General features: G+C 36.2%; 1 non-coding gene across 1 annotated transcript; it reads right to left on the bottom strand.

Moving 5' to 3' along the window:
- Positions 1-9,254: 9,254 nt before the first annotated feature.
- On the bottom strand, positions 9,255-9,362 carry LOC112782021 (small nucleolar RNA R71). The gene has a single exon (XR_003192765.1). It is a non-coding gene; the product is annotated as a small nucleolar RNA R71 (small nucleolar RNA).
- Positions 9,363-15,186: the final 5,824 nt, after the last annotated feature.

Raw genomic sequence — 15,186 nt, 5'->3', positions numbered from 1 at the left:
CACATGAATGCGTCAGTTTATGCGCGCCAGTCTTAGCTGCACATGTCCACGCGTGCGCGTCAGACACGCGTGTGCGTCGCCACCACTTTTCCAAAGCTTTATTCTTCATGTCCCTTCCACTTGTGCATGCTTTCTTTCCATCTTCTAGGCCATTCTTGCCCTATAGGTCCTGAATCTACTTAACAAATACGTCACGGCATCGAATGACATCAAAAGAGGATTAAAATATAGCATTTTTAGGGTTAAAGAAGCATGTTTTATATTATAGGGCATAATTAGGAAGGAAACACAAACACATACAATTTATATGAATAAGTGTGAAAAATATTGATAAAACCCGCAAAATTTTATACAAGATAAACCACAAAATTGGTGTTTATCATCCAACTAATTAATGAAAATCCTCTATTACACACTTCTTTTCTCCCTTTTTTTGCAACTTTTCTCTTTATGTTTTTGTTCATTATATATAGTAGGAAAGGCGATATGCCAATGTATACCAAACAAACTTGTATTAATATTAATTATAGCAGAACAAGGACACTTTCCTTAATTAGGTACGGTGGTATTTTAAATAATAGTACTATTATAGTATTATGTGGTGTGCTTGTTATGCTAGCTAGTAGCTACTAGAATAATGCTCTCCATTCTCCAAGGTGTCAAAATTAAAAAATAGTAATTACTATAACAAGCACTCCATGAAGGAAGATGCATAAATTCAAGTATCTGCACTATTTTGGTGTAGAGGATTAATTCATTGATAATAGAGCTAAATAGTCTTAGTCAAATGTGAGTCTTGTTATATCAATATTTGAAAAGAAAGTTTATACCGAAAGGCTTAAATTAGGGTGCTGGTACTAGTACAGTTCTAATCCACAGTTCTTTTATGGTTTAGGAAATCGTATGATATTTGGATTATATATAATAACCAGACCAGAGTGCAGAAGTGAATTAGAAGTTGCCAAGTTCTCATTGCATGAAGCATCAATAATTAAATTTCTCTAAATTTGTTGAGCTTTGTTTTATGTATAGTTACAAAAAATTATTGAGATGAAGAAAAAGGAATCCCAAAAGCTAGGAAGACCTAAGGTTCTCTTTATATGAGCAATTTATTTCTATTAATTTAGTGAAATTTTTTAACACCAAGATCCACAAAATGACCCCATTCACATTGGTGTTGTGTCAATGATATACCTTGCTTGCGCTTATTAAATTTTGCTATAATTAAATATTTTTAAATATGTCTTAGCTTTTGGACTTTGTTGATTAATTAGTGTATCTGCATTAATGCAGAGTCATACATAGCAAACATAATACAGAGTTCTCAGCATTACCGATCAATAATAAACAAGAAAAATGCATTCTAGAAGACTATAAATGACCTTAATGATTACAATTCACATAAATTACAGCTGAAGGAACAATGTAATCATGAATATGCTAAAAATTCTTTAAATTTAACAAAGAGTAAGTTTCAATAATAAAAAATACTTACCTCAACTGGTTGACTTTGTTTCTTTAACAGCAATTTGGAAGCCATTGATAAAATTGTTTGACCTACATTAAGCAACTAAGCATATAAGCAATATCACTAATGCAAACTAATATATTATAGAAATTCAAACTCTCAAAGTAGAATATATATATGTATGTATGTATGTATTAACTTAAACCGTATTTTTCAAAAGACCGTTTACAACAAAACGTAAATCCATACTTACAACCATATACATAGTATTAACTTACAAGCTTTACATAAAACAAATCCTATCCCCCTTACAAATTGTAATAATTGAGAAAGAGCTAGACAAAGCTGAAAGTGAAATAAATAAGTATGACTTAGGCTTGAATTGGGAATAGGGTGTTAAATTGATGTTGAAAATGGCAAAATGAATGGTAAGAGGTCGGTGAATCTAAGGGAGCTTATATGAAGATTGGAGAGCGAACTTTCAAGGGCAAAAATTTTTATTAAAGGGGTAGGATGTAAACCCTGAGTAATTAGTAAATAATTTACCAATAAATTATTTATTATTTAAAAATTAGAAAATTAAATTTTATACTTTAATGAGGTAGAAATAATTAAAATATGAATTTTAACTCTAATTTTAAAAATTTTAGCCCAAAAACAGGCCAACAGACTGAACCGATTGGACTAGACCCAAACCGGACCTAAGATCCAACCTATAAAACTCCCAAAATTGGCTTTCTTCATCATTTTTCACTTTGAATACGATGCAAGAGAATCCTAATGTCTCCAAAAAATTCAATCGTCCATAACTTTCAATCCAAAGCTCCGATTGACGAGCCGTCAGCGGCCACGCGTTCATCCCAAAATTCTATACAAAATCCACTGAACAATTTGGTAAGAGTCTAGTGATTTCTCACTCAGTCATCTTCCCAAAATTTTAAATTTAAGGTTTTGATTTTAAGAGATTATGTGGTTTTGATATTCTAGGATCGAATTAGCTCGTGGATAGTGTTGGGCTTTGTCTATTTGAATCGTAGGTAATGGTAAAGAAATCCTAACACTTGTGAATTAGTGATTTAGTGAGCTCAATATTGATTATTGTGATATTATCTGAATTAGATCATGTATCTTGTTGAATTAGAGTTAAATTGGTGGATATTGGAAGCTTGGAATTGAATTCTGGGAGCTGAAAATTCAATTGATGAGGAGTTGGAGCGTTGGAGCTTGAGGAACGGTGGATAATTGAGGTTGATGGTAATCAGTGGTTAAGAGAAGGGGGGTTGAATCTTAGCCCACTTTTTGCTGAATATTATTATGCCTCTTTAAATGAACTTCAGGAGATATTTTTACTTTTGTCTCATAATGAGTCAAGAGACATTTTCTTTTTGTCTCGTAACGAGTTAGGACATTTTTGTCTCCAGCATAACAAAATCAGAATAGGAGTAGAAGAGAAAGAGAGAATCACATCCAGATGTATCCTGGTTCAGCTACTAAGTGCAATGCAGCCTACATCCAGTTTCCATCACAATAGTGATGGAATTTCACTATAATCATCAGATTACAGACACCAATTCTTCCCTAGGATCTACCCAATCCTATCTGGGACAAATCTAAATTCTAACCCAATTTGAACTTAACTTAGACTCACACCAAGCTTTCAACTGCAAAGTGCTAACCCAACTTGCAAGGGGATTCCCACAGAATCATGACACACAACATATAGATGTACAAAGAAACTCTGAGACATATATGGCTTTTTCTCTAATATTGATCACTGCCTTTTTCCTCTCACTGGCTTTTTCTTAAAAACCTCATCATGTTTTTCTTTTACCATAAGACTCAGACAAATAATACTAAGAAAAAGAAAATAAAATGAAACTCATTGAAGGAGAAGAACTTTAGATAGCTTGGGAAGCTATGAGAACTCTGTGCTTTCACTTTCTCTCCTTGTCTCAATCCTTGGCCGTTCACCCTTAATATAGAAGGGGAAGCTTCCAAGGTTGAAATCGGTTCAACCAAGCAACTTCTTCTCCAACCCAGAGACAGCAGCAGTTCGGACAGAGAGAAAAGAGAGGGAAACCAAAATCAAACCAACATGCATGTACCTCTCTCATCCCTTTTCATCAAGTTCCTTCACTCTGAGCCCTTGATCTTAACTTTGGCTCCAAGAAAGAATTCGGATCCTTGATGATCTTCTGACCCAGGAGTGCTTCAGAGTATCCATTTTTGCTTCTTCCTTCTTGTAGCTCCAGAAACTATCTTCTTTCTTTGATGAACAAAAATAGAAATGAACCTTTGCAACTGAGATCTTCCTCTCTGACCGAGGCAGATCCTTTCTTTTCTCGGTATGGAAGATCTTGAAGCTCTTCTTTAAATCTTGCCTTCAATGGCAAAGCTCTTGCTTTTGTTTTTCTTCAGATCTTCACCTCATAGCTTTTCGTCCTCCTAGCCTTTTCTTTCATTAGGCTTCTTTTGTGACTTCACTTTTCTGATAGATTCTTCACTCTTCTTTCCTGATTGACATGATATGACCGAAAATAAAGAGAGAGATGAGAGAGAAGATACAAAGCTTTCAATACAAAATTAAACTCAATTTAATTTTGAGTTTTGGTTACCTATGCATGCAATAAAGCAAATTTAATTTTGAATTCCATTCCACAATGAGGAGTAGGTAACCGAACCAACCCCTTGATCCATTCTTTCCTTCTTCAATTTCAGATCTATGATGATGTTGGGCCAAGGGATGAGGTTTGCTTGGGCTTAGCAAATTCTTGGTCTAGCTCTTGGATTTTAATATTTCATTCAGCCACTTAAGATTAGTTACTATTGGGCTGAAACATGTTTAGTAACCAAACTGAGCTTTTATCACTTGAGCCATGAAACAATTTTATTTTTCACCTGCACACTAAACCAAATTCATCATACAACCAATTGGAAGCAATTAACAAATTAATGATTTTCTAATTACTATTTTAATAATGTTTGATCATCATTTAAATTAGATTCAAGTTTTCCAAACTCAACAATCTCCTCCTTGATGACAAATATTATTAAAATAAATTGAAATGATTAGGATTAGAAAACTCCATTTAATGATTTGGCCGAATCCTCCCCCTTTTCAATTTTTCAAACTGCTCCCCCTTAATGTGTGCATAATTATCCATCAATTTTCATGGGAGTAATACCTGTGTGCATGTTCTAAAGATTCCAAAATGATGCAAATTTTCAAAATATGGAACCTTTTAAAAAACAGAGCCATATTTATCAAATAAAAGCTTGAACTTGAGCAAATATTTTTATCAAAATTAATCAAGGCTCAAGTTCTATCAAACTTCTCAAAAAATCATATTCAAAGCAAAGCATCAGGCTTATAAAACAGTGTTTCCAGCCAACAAAGCAATTCACAGCCACCAATAAAATAGAGTATTCAGTCACCAATTTTTGTTTCAATTCAGCCCTATTTAGTCTTATCCTCTCCCTTTTGTCATCAAGGAGGGACCTTGCAAAATAAATAGAGAGAAGCATTGCAGTCTATAATATTTAAACATAAACAATATCAAAGTGTTTTAGTTACAGTCATCCCAATTTAAAATAGTTCAAATGAAACTAAGTCCAAAAAGTAACAAAATAAATTGTGTCCATGAGCATAAGCAGCAGAGATAAAATTTTTAGGCATAAGAAAGATTGATATCAGAATCAAGGAGTTCTTTTTCTTCTTCAGAATGAATCGTGTCCTTGTCAACAGTCTCCAGGTGCTTCATAAGTAGATTCACTCTTTCATAGCACTTTGTCCAGGCCTTTTCATTTTCAAAGGCTTGTTTTCTAACCTCTTTCTATGATTTAACCATCATACTGGACATATTGGAGAACTCAATGAGGACATCTCTCACTGCTTCTGAGAACCGAGACTTGCCAGAGGTTTCATCAGGGGGAAAACTTTCATCTTCACTGTCAGTGAACACAGATGCCTTTGTACTTTTTTCCCTTTTTCCCTTTAGCCGATTCGGGAACTCCCCCACCTTTGATTGTGGAGACCTGATGAGTGGATAATTTATACGCTTTTTGGCATTATTTTTACATAGTTTTTAGTATGATTTAGTTAGTTTTTAGTATATTTTTATTAGTTTTTAAATAAAAATCAAATTTCTGGACTTTACTATGAGTTTGTGTGTTTTTCTGTGATTTCAGGTAATTTCTGGCTGAAATTGAGGGACTTGAGCAAAAATCAGATTCAGAGGTTGAAGAAGGACTGCAGATGCTGTTGGATTCTGACCTCCCTGCACTCAAAGTGGATTTTCTGGAGCTACAGAACTCCAAATGGCACGCTCTTAATTGCGTTGGAAAGTAGACATCCAGGGCTTTCCAGAAATATATAATAGTCCATACTTTGCCCGTGTTTATATGACGCAAACTGGCGTTCAACTCCAGTTCCATGTTGCATTCTGGAGTTAAACGCCAGAAACAGATTGCAAAGTGGAGTTAAACGCCAGAAACAGGTTATAAATTGGCGTTCAACTCCAAGAAAGACCTCTACACGTATAAAGCTCAATGCTCAGCCCAAGCACACACCAAGTGGGCCCCGAAAGTGGATTTCTGCATCATTTACTTATCTCTGTAAACCCTAGTAACTAGTTTAGTATAAGTAGGACTTTTTACTATTGTATTTACATCTTCGGATCATCTTTGATCAGTTTTATGCTATCTTAGACCTTTATGGGGGCTGGCCATTCGGCCATGCCTGGACCTTGTTCTTATGTATTTTCAACAGTAGAGTTTCTACACACCATAGATTAAGGTGTGGAGCTCTCCTATTCCTCATGAATTAATACAAAGTGCTATTATTTTTCTATTCAATTGAAGCTTATTCTGATTCTAAGATATTCATTCACACCTCAATATGAATGTGATGATCGTGACAGTCATCATCATTCCCAACCTATGAACGCGTGCCTGACAACCACTTCCGTTCTACCTTAGATTGAATGAGTATCTCTGGGATTCCTTAATATGAGTCTTCGTGGTATAAGTTAGAATCCATGGATGGCCATTCTTGAGATCCGGAAAGTCTAAACCTTGTCTGTGGTATTTCGAGTAGGATCTGGGAAGGGATGGCTACGACGAGCTTCAAACTCGCGAGTGCTGGGCGTAGTGACAGACGCAAAAGGATCAATAGATCCTATTCCAGTATGATCGAGAACCGATAGATGATTAGCCATGCAGTGACAGTGCATTGGACCATTTTCACTAAGAGGACAGGATGTAGCCATTGACAACGGTGATGCCTAACATACAGCTTGCCATAGAAAGGAGTATGAATGATTGGATGAAGATAATAGGAAAGCAGAGGTTCAGGAGGAACAAGCATCTTCATACGCTTATCTGAAATTCTCACCAATGAATTACATAAGTATCTCTATCTTTAATTTACGTTTTATTTATCTTTTAATTATTAAATCTCCATAATCAATTGAATCCGCCTGACCGAGATTTACAAGGTGACCATAGCTTGCTTCAATCCGATAATCTCCATGGGATCGACCCTTACTCACGTAAGGTTTATTACATGGACGACCCAGTGCACTTGCTGGTTAGTTGTGCGAAGTTGTGACGAAGAACTAAGATTATGAACGTGCGTATTAAGTTTTTAGCGCCGTTACCAAGGAATGAACCGTCACGATTTCTGCGCACCAAGTTTTTGGCGCCGTTGCCGGGGATTGTTCGAGTTTGGACAACTGACGGTTCGTCTTGTTGCTCAGATTAGGTAATTTTATTTTAATTTTAAGCTTTTTATTTCTTATTTTCGAAAAAAAAAATTCTTCTTTTTCGTTTTTCCCAAAATAATTTTTGAAAAATCCAAAAAAATTAATAAAATCATAAAATCAAAAATAATTTGATGTTTCTTGTTTGAGTCTTGAGTCAAATTTTAAGTTTGGTGTCAATTGCATTTTTTTAAAATTTGTACATTTTTCGAAAACTCTTGCATATGTTCTTCATGATCTTCAAGTTGTTCTTGATGAATCCTCTTGTTTGATCTTCATATTTTCTTGTTTTGTATCTTTTCTTGTTTTTCATATGCATTCTTGAATTATTAGTGTCTAGAGAATAAAAATTTTTAAGTTTGGTGTCTTGCATGTTTTTCTTTTCTTAAAAATTTTCAAAAATAAGTTCTTGGTGTTCATCTTGACATTCAAAGTGTTCTTGGTGTTCATCTTGACATTCATAGTGTTCTTGCATGCATCATGTGTTTTGATTCAAAATTTTCATACATTGAGTCTTTTTGATGTTTTTCTCTCTCATCATTAAAAATTTAAAGATAAAAAAATATCTTTCCCTTTTTCTTATCAAATTCGAAAATTTGAGTTGACTTTTTCAAAAAATTTTAAAATCTAGTTGTTTCTTATGAGTCAAATCAAATTTTCAATTTAAAAATTCTATCTTTTTCAAAAATCAAATCTTTTTCAATTTTTTCCTTCATATTTTCGAAAACTTTATGATTGATTTTCAAAATTTTTTTCTTATTTTGTTCTATAATTTCAAAATCTTTACTAACAATTAATGTGATTGATTCAAAAAATTTTTAAGTTTGTTACTTGCCTAGTAAGAAAGGTTCAATCTTTAAATTTTAAAATCATATCTTTTTGTTTCTTGTTAGTCAAGTAATCAACTTTAATTTTCAAAATCAAATCTTTTTAAATTTCTTTTTCAAATCTTTTTCAAAATAAGTTTCAATCACATCTTTTTCAAAATCAATTTCAAAATCTTTTCTAACTTCTTTTCTAACTTCCTATCTTTTCAAAATTTGATTTTCAAATCTTTTTCAATTAATCACTTAACTTTTTGTTTGATTTTAAGAGTTTACTATTTCATTCATATCTTTTTCAAAACTACCTAACTAATTCTCTCTCTAATTTTCGAAAATCACCTTCCTCTTTGTCAAAATTCATTTTTGATTAACTAATTGTTTTAATTTTTAATTTTATTTTATTTTCCTTTTTTTTAAATTTTCGAATTCTAACCTTAATTTTAAATTAAAAACAAAAATATTTTAATTTTAATTTATTTAATTTTCAAAAATTCTTCTCTCTCACCTCCTTCTAATTATTTGTTTATCTACTAACACTTCTCTTTCTTAAAAATTCGAACCCCCTCCCTCTTTCTGTGTTCAAATTTCTTTTCTTCTTCTACTCACATAAAGGAATCTCTATACTGTGACATAGAGGATTCCATATGTTCTTTTTTGTTTTCTTCTTTTTCATATGAGCAGGAACAAGGATAAGAACATTCTTGTTGAAGCTGATCCTGAACCTGAAAGGACTCTGAAGAGGAAGCTAAGGGAAGCTAAAGCACAACTCTCTGGAGAAAATCTGATAGAAATTTTTGAAAAAAAAGGAGACATGGCCGAAAATAATAACAATGCAAGGAAGATGCTTGGTGACTTTACTGCACCTAACTCCAATTTACATGGAAGAAGCATCTCAATCCCTGCCATTGGAGCAAACAATTTTGAGCTGAAACCTCAACTAGTTTCTCTGATGCACAGAATTGCAAGTTTTATGGACTTCCATCCGAAGATCCCTTTCAGTTCTTAACTGAATTCTTGCAGATCTGTGATACTGTTAAGACCAATGGGGTTGATCTCGAGGTCTACAGGCTTATGCTTTTCCCATTTGCTGTAAGAGACAGAGCTAGAATATGGTTGGACTCTCAACCTAAAGACAGCCTGAACTCTTGGGATAAGCTGGTCACGGCTTTCTTAGCCAAGTTCTTTCCTCCTCAAAAGCTTAGCAAGCTTAGAGTGGATGTTCAAACCTTCAGACAGAAGGAAGGTGAATCCCTCTATGAAGCTTGGGAGAGATATAAGGAACTGACCAAAAAGTGTCCTTCTGACATGCTTTCAGAATGGACCATTCTAGATATATTCTATGATGGTCTGTCTGAATTATCTAAAATGTCATTGGACCATTCTGCAGGTGGATCCATTCACCTAAAGAAAATGCCTGCAGAAGCTCAAGAACTCATTGACATGGTTGCAAATAACCAGTTCATGTACACTTCTGAAAGGAATCCTGTGAGTAATGGGACGCCTCAGAAGAAGGGAGTTCTTGAAATTGATACTCTGAATGCCATATTGGCTCAGAATAAAATATTGACTCAGCAAGTCAATATGATCTCTCAGAGTCTGAATGGATTGAAGGAATCATCCAACAGTACTAAAGAGGCATCTTCTGAAGAAGAAGCTTATGATCCTGAGAACCCTGCAATAGCAGAGGTGAATTATATGGGTGAACCCTATGGAAACACCTATAATCCCTCATGGAGAAATCATCCAAATTTCTCATGGAAGGATCAAAAAAAGCCTCAACAAGGCTTTAATAATGGTGGAAGAAACAGGTTTAGCAATAGCAAGCCTTTTCCATCATCCACTCAGCAACAGATAGAGAATTCTGAGCAGAATCTATCTAGCTTAGCAAATATAGTCTCTGATCTATCTAAGGCCACTGTAAGTTTCATGAATGAAACAAGGTCCTCCATTAGAAATTTGGAGGCACAAGTGGGCCAGCTGAGTAAAAGAGTCACTGAAACTCCACCTAGTACCCTCCCAAGCAATACAGAAGAAAATCCAAAGAGAGAGTGCAAGGCCATTGATTTAACCATCATGGCCGAACCTACAAGGGAGGAGGAGGACACAAATCCTAGTGAGGAAGACCTCTTGGTACGTTCAGTGACCAATAAGGAGTTTCCCTTTGAGGAACCAAAGGAATCTGAGGCTCATCTAGAGACCATAGAAATTCCATTGAACCTCCTTCTGCCCTTCATGAGCTATGATGAGTATTCGTCCTCTGAAGAGGATGAAGAAATTACTGAAGAGCAAGTTGCTAAGTACCTTGGTGCAATCATGAAGCTGAATGCCAAATTATTTGGTAATGAGACTTAGGAAGATGAACCTCCCTTGCTCACCAATGAACTGAATGCATTGGATAGGCAGAAATTATCTCAAAAGAAATAGGATCCTGGCAAATTCTTAATACCCTGTACCATAGGCACCATGACCTTTGAGAAGGCTCTGTGTGACCTGGGGTCAGAAATAAACTTAATGCCACTCTCTGTAATGAAAAAACTTGGGATCTTTGAGGTGCAAGCTGCCAAAATCTCATTAGAGATGGCAGACAACTCAAGAAAATAGGCTTATGGACAAGTAGAGGACGTGTTAGTAAAGGTTGAAGGCCTTTACATTCCTACTGATTTCATAATCCTAGACACTGGGAAGGATGAGGATGAATCCATCATTCTTGGAAGATCCTTCCTAGCCACAGCAAGAGCTGTGATTGATGTGGACAGAGGAGAGTTGGTCCTTCAACTGAATGAGGATAACCTTGTGTTTAAGACTCAAGGATCTCCTTCTGTAACCATGGAGAGGAAGCATGAAAAGCTTCTCTCACTGCAGAGTCAACCAAAGCCCCCACAATCAAACTCTAAGTTTGGTGTTGGGAGGCCACAACCAAACTCTAAGTTTGGTGTTGAACCCCCACATTCAAACTCTAAGTTTGGTGTTGGGATGTTCCAACAATGCTCTGAACATCTGTGAGGCTCCAGGAGAGCTCACTATCAAGCTATTGACATTAAAGAAGCGCTTGTTGGGAGGCAACCCAATGTTATTTAATTATATCTATTTTATTGTTATTTCGTGCTTTATTAGGTTGATGATCATGTGGAGTCACAAAAAAAATACTGAAAAATCAAAAACAGAATGAAAAACAGCATTGAAAATAGCACACCCTGGAGGAGAGCAGTCTGGCGTTTAAACGCCAGAAACAGGCACCAAGTTGGCGTTTAACACCAGAAACAAGCATCTGACTGGCGTTAAACGCCAGAAACAGGCTACATTTGGGCGTTTAACGCTAGAAACAAGCAGCAGTCTGGCGTTAAACGCCAGGATTGCACAGCAAGGGCATTTTACACGCCTAATTGGAGCAGGGATGTTAAGTCCTTGACCCCACTGGATCTGTGGATCCCACAGGATCCCCACTTTTTCTTCTCTCCTCTTCACACCTTTTCCATAACATTCTTCCCCAAAATACCCTCCACCAATCACCTCCATTACTCCTCCAAAACCATCATACAACCCACCTACACCCACCCACTCAAATTCAAACCATCACTCCTTCCTTTTCATACATCATAACCACCTAAAACCCCCTTGGCCGAACCATTCACACACCTCCATCTCCTCCATTTTCTTCTTCCTCTACTCACTTCTTTCTTCTTTTGCTCGGGGACGAGCAAACCTTTTAAGTTTGGTGTGGTAAAAGCATTGCTTTTTGTTTTTCCATAACCATTAATGGCACCTAAGGCCAGAGAAACCTCTAGAAAGAGGAAAGGGAAGGCAATTGCTTCCACCTCTGAGCCATGGAAGATGGAGAGATTCATCTCAAAAGTCCATCACTAAGAAAAGGATGGAGCAAACAAGAGATCATGGACCTCAACAGGAGCATGAGGAAATTCCTCACCATGAAATCCCTGAGATCCCTCAAGGGATGCACTTCCCTCCACAAAATTATTGGGAGCAAATCAACACTTCCCTAGGAGAATTAAGTTCCAACATAGGACAACTAAGGATGGAGCACCAAGAGCACTCCACCATCCTCCATGAAATTAGAGAAGATCAAAGAGCTATGAGGGAGGAGCAACAAAGACAAGGAAGAGACATAGAGGAGCTCAAGCACTCCATAGGACCACCAAGAGGAAGACGCCACCCACACTAAGGTGGACTCATTCCTTAATCTCTTTGTCTATTTATTTTCTATTTTTGGTTTCCATGCTTCATGTTTAATTATGTTTGTGTCTTTACTATATGATCATTAGTGTTTAAGTGTCTATGTCTTAAAGCTATGAATGTCCTATGAATCCATCACCTCTCTTAAATGAAAAATATTTTAATTACAAAAGAACAAGAAGTACATGGTTTCGAATTCATCCTTGAAACTAGTTTAATTATTTTGATGTGGTGACAATACTTTCTGTTTTTTGAATGAATGCTTGAACAGTGCATATGTCTTTTGATATTGTGGTTTATGAATGTTAAATATATTGGCTCTTGAAAGAAAGATGAAAAAAGAGAAATGTTATTTGATAATCTGAAAAATCATAAAATTGATTCTTGAAGCAAGAAAAAGCAGTGAATACAAAAGCTTGCAGAAAAAAAAAAAAAAGAGAAAAGAAAAATGGCGAAAAAAAAGAGAAAGAAAAAGAAAAAGCAAGCAGAAAAAGCCAAAAGCTCTTTAAACCAAAAGGCAAGAGTAAAAAGCCAATAGCCCTTAAAACCAAAAGGAAAGGGTAATAAAAAGGATCCAAGGCTTTAAGCATCAGTGGATAGGAGGGCCTAAAGGAATAAAATCCTGGCCTAAGCAGCTAAACCAAGCTGTCCCTAACCATGTGCTTGTGGCGTGAAGGTATCAAGTGAAAACTCGAGACTGAGCAGTTAAAGTCGAGGTCCAAAGCAAAAGAAGAGTGTGCTTAAGAACCCTGGACACCTCTAATTGGGGACTTTAGCAAAGCTGAGTCACAATCTGAAAAGGTTCACCCAGTTATGTGTCTATGGCATTTATGTATCCGGTGGTAATATTGGAAAACAAAGTGCTTAGGGCCACGGCCAAGACTCATAAAGTAGCTGTGTTCAAGAATCAACATACTGAACTAGGAGAATCAATAACACTCTGAATTCTAAGTTCCTATAGATGCCAATCATTCTGAACTTCAATGGATAAAGTGAGATGCCAAAACTATTTAAGAGGCAAAAAGCTACTAGTCCCGCTCATCAGATTGGAGCTAAGTTTCATTGATATTTTGGAATTTATAGTATATTCTCTTCTTTTTATCCTATTTGATTTTCAGTTTCTTGGGGACAAGCAACAATTTAAGTTTGGTGTTGTGATGAGCGGATAATTTTTACGCTTTTTGGCATTGTTTTTACATAGTTTTTAGTATGATTTAGTTAGTTTTTAGTATATTTTTATTAGTTTTTAAATAAAAATCATATTTCTGGACTTTACTATGAGTTTGTGTATTTTTCTGTGATTTCAGGTAATTTCTGGCTGAAATTGAGGGACTTGAGCAAAAATCAGATTCAGAGGTTGAAGAAGGACTACAGATGTTGTTGGATTCTGACCTCCCTGCACTCAAAGTGGATTTTCTGGAGCTACAGAACTTCAAATGGCGCGCTCTCAATTGCGTTGGAAAGTATACATCTAGGGCTTTCCAGAAATATATAATAGTCCATACTTTGCCCGAGTCTAGACGACGCAAACTGGCGTTCAACGCCAGTTCTATGCTGCATTCTGGAGTTAAACGCCAGAAACAGGTTGCAAAGTGGAGTTAAATGCCAGAAACAGGTTATAAACTGGCGTTCAACTCCAAGAAAGACCTCTACACGTGTAAAGATCAATGCTCAGCCCAAGCACACACCAAGTGGGCCCCGGAAGTGGATTTCTGCATCATTCACTTATCTCTGTAAACCCTAGTAACTAGTTTAGTATAAGTAGGACTTTTTACTATTTTATTTACATCTTCGGATCATCTTTGATAAGTTTTATGCTATCTTAGACCTTTATGGGGGCTGGCCATTCAGCCATGCCTGGACCTTGTTCTTATGTATTTTCAACAGTAGAGTTTCTACACACCATAGATTAAGGTGTGGAGCTCTGCTGTTCCTCATGAATTAATACAAAGTACTATTGTTTTTCTATTCAATTCAAGCTTATTCCGATTCTAAGATATTCATTCGCACCTCAATATGAATGTGATGATCGTGACAGTCATCATCATTCCCAACCTATGAACGCGTGCCTGACAACCACTTTCGTTCTACCTTAGATTGAATGAGTATCTCTGGGATTCCTTAATCAGAGTCTTCGTGGTATAAGTTAGAATCCATGGACGGCCATTCTTGAGATCCGGAAAGTCTAAACCTTGTCTGTGGTATTCCGAGTAGGATCTAGGAAGGGATAGCTGCGACGAGCTTCAAACTCGCGAGTGCTGGGCATAGTGACAGACGCAAAAGGATCAATGGATCCTATTCCAGTATGATCGAAAACCGACAGATGATTAGCCATGCAGTGACAGCGCATTGGACCATTTTCACTGAGAGGACAGGATGTAGCCATTGACAACGGTGATGCCTAACATACAGCTTGCCATAGAAAGGAGTATGAATGATTGGATGAAGACAATAGGAAAGCAGAGGTTCAGGAGGAACAAGCATCTTCATACGCTTATCTGAAATTTTCACCAATGAATTACATAAGTATCTCTATCTTTAATTTACGTTTTATTTATCTTTTAATTATTAAATCTCTATAATCAATTGAATCCGCCTGACCGAGATTTACAAGGTGACCATAGCTTGCTTCAAGCCGACAATCTCCGTGGGATCGACCCTTACTCACGTAAGGTTTATTACTTGGACGACCCAGTGCACTTGCTGGTTAGTTGTGCGAAGTTGTGACAAAGAACTAAGATTATGAACGTGTGTATTAAGTTTTTAGCGCCGTTACCAAGGAATGAACCGTCACGATTTTTGCGCACTAAGACCCTATTCTCAACTGGTTTATTGCTAAGATCAACATTAAAATGCTCAAAAATGCATGTCAAGAACATACCATAAGGCAGATTGGATTTTTTGTCACTACGGACACAATTCCACATGTGTCTAATCATGAGAT

This window comes from Arachis hypogaea, chromosome 19 (genome assembly GCF_003086295.3).
Source record: "Arachis hypogaea cultivar Tifrunner chromosome 19, arahy.Tifrunner.gnm2.J5K5, whole genome shotgun sequence".
Classification (NCBI taxonomy): domain Eukaryota; kingdom Viridiplantae; phylum Streptophyta; class Magnoliopsida; order Fabales; family Fabaceae; genus Arachis; species Arachis hypogaea.
This window is presented reverse-complemented; position numbering and strand designations above follow the sequence as displayed.